Source organism: Podarcis bocagei (assembly GCF_964188305.1).
Source record: "Podarcis bocagei genome assembly, chromosome: 3".
NCBI classification, from domain to species: domain Eukaryota; kingdom Metazoa; phylum Chordata; class Lepidosauria; order Squamata; family Lacertidae; genus Podarcis; species Podarcis bocagei.
The window spans coordinates 27,453,220-27,466,090 of NC_138127.1; positions in this window are offsets into that span (position 1 = coordinate 27,453,220).

A 12,871-nucleotide genomic window follows, 5' to 3' on the forward strand; every position below is an offset into this window, starting at 1 on the left:
TTCCAAATGGCTGAATAAGGCAAAACACATGTCACCCCAACGCTGCAAATGAAATTTAACGGGGAAAGCTGCAGGAGAAATAAAGGCAAGGACCGTAACACTGGCATGTTTGAGGATTTGTTTCTCTCTCCAGCTCTCTGGGATGATTTATTCATCACTAAACCTCTGTTCACAAGCCATGTTTGATTTCACTTAATGCCGACAAAGTCGCTGCAACCGGATCTTTGGAAAGCAATGCCAAAGAATGTTTGATCCAGATAGATAGATTACAATAGCAGGCATAATTTACAATGAAAAGCCAACGCTGCTTCTGCCCCCAACGTGTGATGTGGTTTTAAAACACTTACAGGCCTGATTCTTATTTACACAAAGTTTTCTTTGCGCTGCTAAGAAAGGCCCTCAGATGTGAGGCTTAGTGACATTCGTTCATTTTATTTTTTAAAATTACTTTTATATGTCCCTTCCCCGCCAAGGAAATCAAGATGGCGTACGTGTTCTCCCTCATATTTATCCTCAGAACAACCCTGTAGGTTAGGCTAAAAGGAAGTGACCCAGATCTAGTCTGCTGCTCTAGCTTAGAACCAGGTATTTTTCTTTTGGTACATTTAGGACATTCTTGCACTATAAATATAAAACAGTTTTTTTCATCTTAAATTTACAAGTCAAAAAATAAAGCACACAAAGTCAATAGTTAACAAAGGTATAATATTCTACTATGCCCTACAAAGTTAGCTGGGGAATAAAATGAAAATGCGGGGAAATATAACAAAAGGGGAAAGGGTTGTCCGTTATAATCCTGAGTTTAGAATTCCAACAGACTTTCAAATACTTTTCATTCTTTGACTGTAAAACAGTTTAACTGGCACAATTTCCTGTATTCCTGTGAAAGGGATCACTAGGCATAGTGTTAGCTCTCTCCCAAACTACATTTTCCTGAGTGAAAGGAGGAATGTCAATTAAATCAGATTAAAATCTGTTTAAGACCACAATCCAACCCTACTGAATTGGATGCAAAGAAGCCAAATTGCATACAGCAGCCCTTGGTCATGCCACACAAGAACAGTAACTACAGCAGAAGAAAATGGCAGTACATCTTGGTTGTAGGTGGCACTGCTGGTGTCAGTTCACCCTTGCCACGGTGAGGAACTTTTAGTGGACCACTGGGCATATTGGCCAGTCCCTCTGTTACTGAGAAATTCGGTTCAGGTGGAACTCTGCACATGTCTTTGAATATGGGTTTGGTTTGGCTTTTGGCAAAAGCATAGAGAAAGCAAGACATTTTTGTGCATAGCATCTGTGCATGGATTGAGTCCCCAGAACCTTAGCCATTTTTAATGCAAACACACCCTTCTTCCGTATAAGGGACATCTCAGCTTCTTGGCTGTGAGTTTCATATAAAGTTTTTAGCTGTGAGTTTCTGATTGACCAGAGACCCCTTATGAGCTCCCACCTTGCCTACGCTGAAAAAAAAACAAACATTTGTTGATGTCTGGCAAGAACTCAGTATTAAAATAGCATTGAATGTCCCTTTTCATATTTAGCATGTGCATATTTTGGTGCACATACATGTTCTCTCCTCAGTGTTCACCACATTGTCTCTGCACAGTATTTCTAAAATGGACAAAAACCAGAATTCATTTATCCCATTGGTGAGCCACACAAATACATATTCTTCCTGAATATCTCCAGTTGCGGGATATTTAAATGCGTGTCACTACTCAAGTTTTAGTAGAGATTAATATTACCCATTTAGGCACCTTTTATGTCTTCTCATGCAAAAAAGTAAATAAAGAGATACCTTGAATATTTCAAATTTCACAGTGGATCACATCCACTTCTGGGACAACAACTGCAAACGTAGCCTTTAAGACACATGTCAGTGTGATGAGCCAAAATGCCAGCAGTGAGGGAGCACACATATGGTATTGTTTGTACTCCAAAGTACGGAGGAACGAAACAAGTTTAACAAATACAGATGGTTAAGATCAGTAAGGGTGTTTAATGAAAACAAACAAAGGACGGCCGCATATAAACCAGAACCTGTTTGCCTTTTGCTCCTTTTGACCAGTGACGAAGGACTATTTTCTGAGTCTACAGCAACCCTTTCCTGGTGACAAATGTCCTGTGGTAGTTTTTGTTGTCCTCTTTTGGGGACTTTGGCCTCCACAGATGCTGACTGTTGCTGGTTCTTTCATGCTTACTCATCTGATGAATTAATGGTTGGGTATTTTTCTGTCTTTCTTTTTTAAATTAAATGTTTGTACAACCTGTGATTTAAAAGTACACGTGCAGCAAGACAACTGGAATATGGGGGGGGGGAGCAGCTCCTATTTCATTACAGAGGACAGGTCATGATCCATTATATATATATAATTATTTCATAAACCGATTCTAAGCAACTGAGGAAGCTTTAAAACATAAAAAGCATTACATAAAAGCAAAGAAGGGAAAAACCCCCACCCCAAAACAAAAAACCTACGGCACGAAACAAGAAAAAACACACACATTTCAGTAAATACTGTACAAAGACTCCTACAACAAACAGAGAAACCAAAATTAACAGATCAGTCCATCTCTACACACAAACATGCATAAAGTAAAAAATACAAAAGTTAGAGAAACCCACTTTAAAGGCCTGAAAACATTCAGGCAAGCTTTCAGCTTATGTGTGCATGCAAAGGATTCCCAAAAAATGGCAGGGTGTGGCATTTTGTATCTCATCCATGCAGTTATGGAGCAGACAAGTATCTACTTTGATGCAGAAATAATCATTTTCAAGTCACTGTTTTTACTGGGTCTCTCAGGAAACACCGAGTCAAGTAGAACAAAATAACACAAGAAGCTGCCCGTATACAGAGTCCACCAAGCTCAGTACTGTCTACACTGATGACCAGCAGCTTTCTGTGATTTCAGTCGAGAAACCTTCCCTTTCTTATCTGTAGACACCAGAGATTGGAACTGAGACTCTTCCTGCATGCAAAAATGGTGCTCTGCCACAGTGCTGAGACCTTTCCCCTGCTAGATCAGACCAAAGACCCATCTAGTTCACCATCCTATTCTCACACTGGCCAGATGCTGATGGGAAGTCTGCAAGCAGGAGTGCAATAGCACTCTCCCCACTTGTGATTGCTAGTGGGATGTAACTACTTGAAACTTACATTAAAATTAAAGGCAGCAGTCATGACATTATCTATTTATTTTTGAAGGTGCTGAAGTAATGAAGACACAACTTATGGGAACGAACAAGGCTATTGACTAGGGGTTTTTTTTTTGTCCAGGTTACTGGACAAAACTGGATTTGTGGCAACCTGTGAACTGAATATTATGGATTGGTTTTTTTAAAAATAAGAATTTTAATACACGCAGAGTGTAGTTGCACTATAGAACTTGTTCTCACAGGAGGCAGTGGTGTCCACCAGCTTGGATGGCTTTGAAAGAGGATAAGACAAATTCATAGGAAATAAGGCTACCAATGGCTACTCCATGCCTGTGTTCTGCCTATATAAATGTAAAGGTAAAGGGACCCCTGACCATTAGGTCCAGTCATGGCCGACTCTGGGGTTGCGGTGCTCATCTCACTCTATAGGCCAAGGGAGATAGTGTACAGCTTCTGGGTCATGTGGCCAGCATGACTAAGCCGCTTCTGGCGAAACAGAGCAGCGCACGGAAATGCCATTTACCTTCCCGCTGGAGCGGTACCTATTTATCTACTTGCACTTTGACGTGCTTTCGAACTGCTAGGTTGGCAGGAGCAGGGACCGAGCAATGGGAGCTCACCCTGTCACAGGGATTCGAACCGCCGACCTTCTGATTGACAAGTCCTAGGCTCTGTGGTTTAACCCACAGCGCCACCCACATCCCTTTCTGCCTGTATAGCTGGAGGCAATAATGCCAGTTGCTTGGAGCTATGTGAGAGGAGGTGGCTCTTGTGCTAGGATCCTGCTTGTGGGTTTCCTGCAGGCATCTGCTTGGCCACTGCGAGAAGAGGATGTTGGACTAGATGGGCCAGTGGCCTGATCCAGCAGCCTCTTCCTACATTCTTAATACCTGGGAACCAGTATGGATATCGGTAAGTTTCTGAAGATTTTCTGAAGATTTTCTTAAATGTGACATTGGGAATATGTCCATAATCTTCACAGAGCGGGAGGGGCACAGAGAGAAGAAACACTTTGATACATCTGCCGCAGCACAACTGGATGCCTTCATTTACCCAACTGCAACAAAACGTGTCTCTCCTGTATGGGTCTCTGCAGCCACAGCAGGCAATGCAACCTTCCAACAGTTTGACTTCACCCACAAAGGCACACTTCTCCATTGTCTCTCAAGACAGACAGATGGCAGTAACATTTATAGAGTTGGAGCAGATCATGTGACCATCCAGAACTGGAGTATCCCCAACTGCCTGGCCTTTGTTGGAAGACCTTCTTCTGTAGGTACTATATCCATACCTTGAGGGTATTTGCAGTCTTCTTAAAATTGAGGGGCTGCTCCTTTTAAATGCAGTACTAGCATACCAACCCAGCAGCCAACTGAACCATAGATCGCCGGTATGCTAAGGCTGTTCATGTAGAGCAGCGGTTCTCAACCTGTGGGTTCCCAGATGTTGTTGGACTACAACTCCCATCATCTCTGAGCTCTGGCCTTGCTAGCTAGGGGTGATGGGAGTTGTAGTTCAACATCTGGGGACCCACAGGTTGAGAAAGGCTGATGTAGAGGATACTGGTCTGATTTAAAAGTTAGCCATATGGAATTCTACACAGGAAAGCTTTACTAAAAACAACAGCATCACATATCCAGTGGATTTCTGGGAAGACATATTTACCTTTGTGTCCTTGCAGAATTGTTATCAAAAGTGTAGGATAAATCTCCACACCCAAATCTTAGGCAAGAGATGAGTCTATATGATTTACGAAATCTTATTTGGCTCTAGCCTCTGGGAATGGGGGTGGGGGGGAGTAAACCAGTATCTGGTAGCAATGTCAGACTCTTCAGTGAGGCTTAAAACAAAACTCACAAATCAGTGTCAGGGGATTGTGTTGTTGTTGTTGTTGAATGAGGCATTTATCATATCACTTTGGGGTTAATCTCTTGAGCCAGCACTAGGGTGGATGAGGTAATATCTGCACATGCTGAGGATAAGATAGAATGCAAATGGATGGGTGGGAGAATGGGACGGTAACATGCCGTGAAGATTATGAGCCTGTTGGCTGAAATCAGTATGAGCTGTGACTGAGTAGTAATGTGTGGAAATGCCAGATTAGAATGGCTTTCATAGGGAATGCAATGCCCTCTGAAACATGAGTTTTCCGTAGCGTGTGCAGCAAAGATGGGGGCCTGCAGGAGTACTAAGATAAGTAATTGGGAGTTTGACATAATCCTGGAGGGAAGAGGTTCACAGAGCCAACACATTTCACGGATAAAACTTCAAGTCTCAGCCTTATTGATTTACTTAGGAGTGTCAGCAACTAACTTCTATGGGGTGTTGGAATTTTGAAGATAGAACCAAGTTAATGCTGTTCGTATGTCCCGGAAGGGAATGTGGCACTGGCTCATATGGTTACAACATATCCTTAAACACACACATCCTAAAATGATGATTTAATAATTCCATTAGCTGTCTTTTAGCATGCCCTTAGTAAAAGCACAGCTCATCCAGTCATTTCAATTCTTCTTCTTCTTCTTCTTCTTCTTCTTCTTCTTCTTCTTCTTCTTCTTCTTCTTCTTCTTCTTCTTCTTCTTCCTCCTCCTCCTCCTCCTCCTCCTCCTCCTCCTCCTCCTCCTCCTCCTCCTCCTCTCCCATGTGTTGATTTTTACAAAAACAAAATCTAAAGGTGACTTAACAAGATAATGTGCAACAGATAAAAACAATGAAACCCATAAATTTTAAAACAATATATAATAAAAACATCTAAAATACTCATACAATAGCATAACAACAAGGACAAGTCCTACCTAAAAGTAACCACCACAGAGACCAGCTTAGTTACCAAAGGCCTAAGTTATTCAAAGGTCTAACAGACTACATGGGACTGGCTGAAATGACTGGCAGAATCCGTGACCAGGGGAAAGAGACGGCGGATGAAGACTGGAAGAAATTTTAAAATTTATCTTAAGAAACATTGTAAAATTAATGAATGCTAAAATGTTGAGGTTTTAGAAAAAAGGGGATTACAGCTGTAAAAGATTAAGTAAAAGAAAAGAATAAGGGAAAATTTGATAAAACCAAGGGGCAGGATTTGCTGAAACAAATTTGGAAATTGGGATGCAGAAAGGGGAGGTATGGGGAAGTCGGTGAAGTAAGGTTTAAGAAAAAAGGATTCGAAATTATACATGTTTGTTTATGTGTTTGTTTGTATTGTGTAATATTTGTGTTTATAAAAATTGTGAAAAACCAATAAAAATTTTATATATAAAAAAATAAGTTATTCAAAGGTCTTAGCTTGGCACCTAAAAGCTGTTAATAATGGTGCCAGGAGCATTTCTCGGGGGTGATCATTCCACATAATTTGCTTTGGCCCAGGGTTGGTGCTTAATAAGCTTTTGAAAGTAATTCATTTTGAGAAATATGATTCTAGATATGAAAGCTCTTTCCTTCTTAATCTCAGGACCTCGCACCTGCATTCTAGACTAATCAGCTCATCTTTAGCATGCTCTCACTATGAAGGGAAATTTCTGCTGTCAAATTTACCTCATAACCAGAGCCCTCTCAAATTCCAGCAGAATGGTAATCTCACACACAAGGGTCATGCATGGACTCCTAGATAATCTTTCAGAATGCACTTCACATTTCTTTAGGGTTATAAAGAAGAGACTGCAGAAACTCTCTTCTCTTTGTGTTTGACTGCTTTGAGGTGCAGGAAGAGGATGTGTGGTGAAAAGTGTTTTTGATATATGTACGCCTGCTTTGGTTGTAAGACCAGGATGTGTGGCAACCCTGTTGTGGGTGAATACCCACATGGTAAGTGTTAGCCAATTGTGGAAATGTTATATAGGAGTCCTGCTTTCCTCCCATTATAAATATGGCACCTGAAAGAATCTCAGTACAGTGGTACCTCAGATTACATACGCTTCAGGTTACATACGCTTCAAGTTACACACTCTGCTAACCCAGAAATAGTGCTTCAGGTTAAGAACTTTGCTTCAGGATAAGAACAGAAATCGGGCTCCTGTGGTGCGGCGGCAGCAGGAGGCCCCATTAGTTAAAGTGGTGCTTCAGGTTAAGAACAGTTTCAGGTTAAGAACGGACCTCCAGAACAAATTAAGTACTTAACCCGAGGTACCACTGTACTGTTTTTGTTCTTATAGGGCACAGGGTGTCACTGAGGAAAACCTTTTCCATTCTGCATAAAAGGACAAATGAGTGTGAATTTGCCTCTTTTAAGACTCCCTAGCAAGTGTATTCTAGATCAGTGTTTCCCAACCGGTGTTCCGCGGCACACTAGTGTGCCGTGAGACATCGGCTGGTGTGCCGTGGGAGGAAGGCGGGCGAGTCGGGCGGTGAGAGGCGGCGGCGGCGAGGATCCGCGTCGAGCCGGGGGCGGCTCCGCGGTGGTGGTGCCGAGCGGCGGGGCAGCGCGCGCAAAAGGGAGGATCGCGAGACAGCGGAGGAGGAGGAGGCCGGCATGTCCGGGCAGCAGCAGCAACAACAGCAGCAGCAACTCCCGCCACCGCCCCCTCCTCCGCCCGCTATCGCCGCCACCACCACAACAGCCGCCGCCGCCTCAGCTGCCCTCGCTCTGCTGCCTCCTCCCACCCCGGCAAGGGGGAGGGAAAAAACTTTCGCTTTTGTGCGTCCCTCCCGGCGTGACGCTGCGCGCTGACGTCACGGGGCGGGGCTTTAATGGTGGTGTGCCGCGAGATTTTTTTCCGGCTAACAGGTGTGCCGTTGCCCAAAAACGTTTGGGAAACACTGTTCTAGATGGCCACAATCCAGGGAAATATGGGGGAAGAAGAGCCACAGACACAGGGAAAACTCATTTTGAGCAATAACACAGGTTGCAAAGACAGCTTTTGACATAGCATGGAAAAATGGCTGCTCACTGAGGATATTAAAATAGCTCCCTGCACATGTGTGTGTGCCCGTGTGTGTGTAAATGACCCTCATAGATCGGGGCTTAAGACACAAATTTCCAGAAGGTAATGCCCAAGGTAGGGTACTAACACCAGCCCAATCTTTGGATACTCAAATTGAATCCATGGCATGAAGCAGCTTCCATCAGTTGATCCTACCCCTCCAGAACAGCTGTAACTTGGGCACAGTTATCCATCCTCTGGAATGTGATGTGGAGTTCTTTTTGAAGACTGGCCAGAAATGTTTAAAATGTAGCAGGAGAAGTGGACACAATCAGACTAAGTTCCTTCTGGCAAGACAAGCCGGACAGGGCCAAGTCCAATCAATTCAGTAAGGCAATGCCAAGGCAGATGTAGAACAAATATTCTAGCCAAATCTGTAATCAGGACCCTGGACAGTTCCCAGTGGCCCTTCATGCAACAATGCTCCATCAACAAAGAGCTGAAGCATCTGCAGTCTTATAAAGGCATACAAGGCCTGTTTTATATTAGACCCCACCTCCTTCAAGGTGGCAGCTGTGTTCTTAAAGGGTCCTTGCCTGATTCTGTATCTTTTCGCTTCTGTGAGGTCTAGGAGATGAAGGAGCTCCTTTGAGTCCACAGATGGTGGTAGGGCCACATTCTTTGGCCAGGAACACACAGGAGAAGATTCTCCCCTCAGGGAAGTGGCCTGAACTTCATCCTCATCCAAATCTTCTTCTGAGCATGGTGGGACCCCAGGAACATGGGCATGATAGTGTTGGGACATAATTCTTCTTGGTTTCCCAAATCTTGATTCCTTGGGCTATGATTTTTACATCTGAACTGGACCAAGTGGCATAGCAACACAGAGAGAGAATGAGAGAGAGAATGCAAGAATGCAAAAGCAAAATACCTACCAGACTGCTGCAATGTGGCTTTGCCTCTGCAATGTGAAGGAATGTAAGAAACACCCATAGACTTCATTTTCTTTGTCTGCACACATCACACTTTTTTTTGAGTAAGTGTGTGTGCTTTGTTCCATGAGTGAATTAAGAGATACTTCATCCAACAATAAGTTTTGCAAAAAGCCATCACTGGGCACCCAATTTCAGGTGTAGGTAAATCTGACAAACAACTGATAGCAGAGTTGTAGGGTGGGGCACCTGGATGGATGGAGAGGGCTTCTCTCCACTATCCCGACTGGCTAGTAGCCTTTGTTACTTTCTTGAAGGTATATGGCAAGACTTTTCCTTGTTTAAATATCTCCATCATGAGGTATGCTTCAGGTAATGGAAGGCTATTTCAAATTTGCATTATGCACTTACCCAAAGTAGTTTAGCTCAATGTGCTGCTAGCTATAGACAGTATCGCTTAATGTAATTTATTTGAGTCAGGATTTACTGAGCAGTGTCCTGATCTGTAAATAAACTGTTTTCCACAACAGTCAGATCATGTAAGGAAGAGGCATGCTGTAAGACAATTGTATGGGAATGGTTAAAAGCAGATGTGAGTTGATGCAAATAACAGGAAAATAACCCCCCCACCCCTGCCACCATCAAACAGCATGTAAATTATGGATAAAATGGTTTGAATATGCAATTCAAACAATATTTGATCTACCAAATGGAAGCTAGAAGCTTTCTTCTTCTTCTACTTTGCTTTGCTAGCTCCTATCAATAACTATATAAATTAGTAGATCTGTACTAGTGTAAAGCTAGATGGTACAATCAATGATATCAATCCCTTCAATAGTATTCACGCAGGGCACCCCCCACACCCTCAAGATGTGGAGGGTGCAGCCCCAGTGTTTTCATATCCAACCAGCTGCCACCAATATTGACACAAAGGTTCTGTTATGGTTCACCATTTCCAGCACTGAATTATTGTATGCACAATCCATGCCACGTACACCATATTAATGTAGTAGTGTCTGCTTTTTTTGTTCTTCTGGATTCAAAAAAATAATAATACTTTTTGTATGCTTTTTTTTTTTTACATGCAGTAGCTGGGAATAGGCGTGGGACAGACAGACCAGGAGATAAGGGACTGAAAGCCAAAAGTAATAATTTTTGAAAGCATACTATAATAAAGAATATGTTGACTATGCAATAATACTTAGTTTGATAGCTGCTTAGACATATTACGATTGTTTTAAAGATACTCCATTTCCTTTAATGGTGTTGCATTTAAAGAGGTTTATATATGTACTTGTTCAACTTCCTATCCCTATATAAACACCACTAATCAACTACCCATTTAGCTCCATCTCCAATTAAATCACAGACTGGTTAGAGAGATTCACCTGAAATATTACTGATAGCATGACTAATTAATTAAAATTCTGCTACTGCAGGTTTTGAGGCAAACAACATACTTTTGGTTGGAGGCCAATCTGCAGTGGAATGGGAACAGTGCTGCATGTGACAAACACAGGTCAGAACAGAAATCAATGCCGGGGGCCACCAGGGGGCGCATTGGAAGATGGCCGACAATAGCATCTCTCCGACCCACATGAGGTAATTAAGAGGCTGATATGGGAGTATGCAGCCTCCCTTACCCCCCCAAGGGTGTGGGGGGGACTGCCTTGCCAGCTGTGTCCATAATTCATCCCCGGATTCGAAAGAAGGGGGTGTGGGCACTTGGCACGAAGCCCTCGAGTGAGGCCGGCTTTCCCTGACGCTGTCGCTAATCGCGCACTGGTTCGCATTAGCTTGGAATATATAATTGGAAATAAATAATTGGAAAGAAGCTAATGCACATACATCAAGTGAAGATCGGGAGTAAAGACTGCTGATTAATGGATCTCTGCGAGTGGAGCAATGGGCTGAACAATAAACCAAGTGAAGAATCATAATTAAAAGACTGGTACGTTGGAGTGAAACGGAAAGGGGGGGGGGAGGAAAAAACTTTTCTTTTTTTAATCTTATGTGAGTACCAAGAACCCTCTCCTCCAGAGAGAAGAATCTCGTTGCAAATTATTAATCACAAGCAGGAGATCAAGAACTGTGTGGGAATGATCAAAGAGAGGATTGGTAGAAACATCCGGGAACGGAAAGTTTTATGACGCAGTTACAAATGGTGTTTCGCTAAGACAGGCTTGCCTATAGAAGGACGAGGGGGAGGAGGACCAGGGTCATCGGAATGTGAATGTATGGTTATCGGAATGAGATCTTGACCTGAGATATGTTTGGCAAGCCTGGGGAAATCACGGACAGACGGAGGGAATGTTCTTTACGGAGGTGTGGAAATGGCGTCTGTTCTTTATGTGATATGATTTTTGGAGACTGTAAAACCCACACAGAGGATGTTTGTTTTCAACCCGCTTGTGAAGATTATCAGAGATCGCAAGGAAAGGAATATATGATAACAATAAGATGAGGAAAGTAATAAAGAGACTATCTGGACAGAACTGGATAGAACTGTTTAATTAAAGCAGCAACATGAGTGATGTTTGGTCCCCTTTCGGAGCTTGATGTATGGGTACCCCCAACAAAAATTTAAAATCTGGCTATATAATTTGGAATTAATGTGATTTGGAATTAATGTGATTTGATTGGCCTGTTAATAAAAATTATATTTAAAAAAGAAGAAGAACAGAAACCAATGCCTTTGTACGTCTGGTACACCAACAGAAGCACCATATTCAAAATCGTGTTTCTTCCAGTGCATTCATGCAGTCCTGACCTTACTGTACCTTGCCCCACTATGCCCCTTTCAGGTAAATACTGTGACACTGATTTTGGGAGAGAAGCTCTGCCTCACCACACGTACTGCTACTGAGCAAACAGACTCACATAGTCTAACTCTCAGATGGAAATCAGTAGGACTCAAAAGGACTAAACTGGCTAAATTGTTATTGTACTGCAAGATTATGAAGAGAGACTAGACTTAGGTTTAATACCTAGGTAAAGGTAAAGGTTTGGACAGACGATGGCATGCTTGCATACAACTCTGTATTGCCAGGTATAGGGTAGATGGAGCCTGAATGGCATTCAAACTATCAGTGAACAAAGGAAATGCTGGCATATTGAATCACTAGTAGGGATCAGCTGGAAGAGTCTGATAAGATTTGGTTTTCTCATTGCGCTAGGGCCATGTTTTCAATGTGCTGCTTTTGAGCTTGGTTATAATGCAACAACAAACTTTTCCGACTTCTGATTCAGAAGTTTCCTAATATGCTAGCTGCATTATAAAATACTTTGTTAATCTCATATCCTTATTTTCAAAGAGCCACATCATCTAGTTATCTATTTTTCTGAAGTAAAATGTTGGCAGATGTAAGCTTTCTGTTGATTTCACTGCACAGGGCAGAGCAGGGGTGGGAAGATAAGAATGAAAGAGGTTGAATGTACAATCATTTAACTAGCAAAAAGGTGCCATTCTTATAAGCTATTATTGAACTGCCAAACAGGAGATGTAGAATCACGTGAGCATGGTTCTCTTAAATGCCTGACAGCTGCAAAAAGCATCACAGTTCCTGCAAAGTACATTTCCACAGATCAAGTTACTGCCGGGGAAGGCTTTAACAATCTTCTACTCTACTTTTAACCAACAACAATTAGTATTAGCAAATGGTCCAGGCCATTGCCTGGAATCACATATGATTTTTATTCAAGTAAGACAAAAATCTTATTCATACCAGATCTGTAAGCTCAGCACAAGTTACTCTGCTTAAAATAATGGCTCTGAAGTAGTCCTATCCTTCATTTTCTAAGCTGCACAAAAAACATGCTCACGTTTATTTGAAATCAAGTCTCCACCCCACTTTTTTTTGTCAGCCATCTGGAAATGGGAGCTTTCGTCTGGGCATACACTTCATTCTGAAAACCATTATTCATTG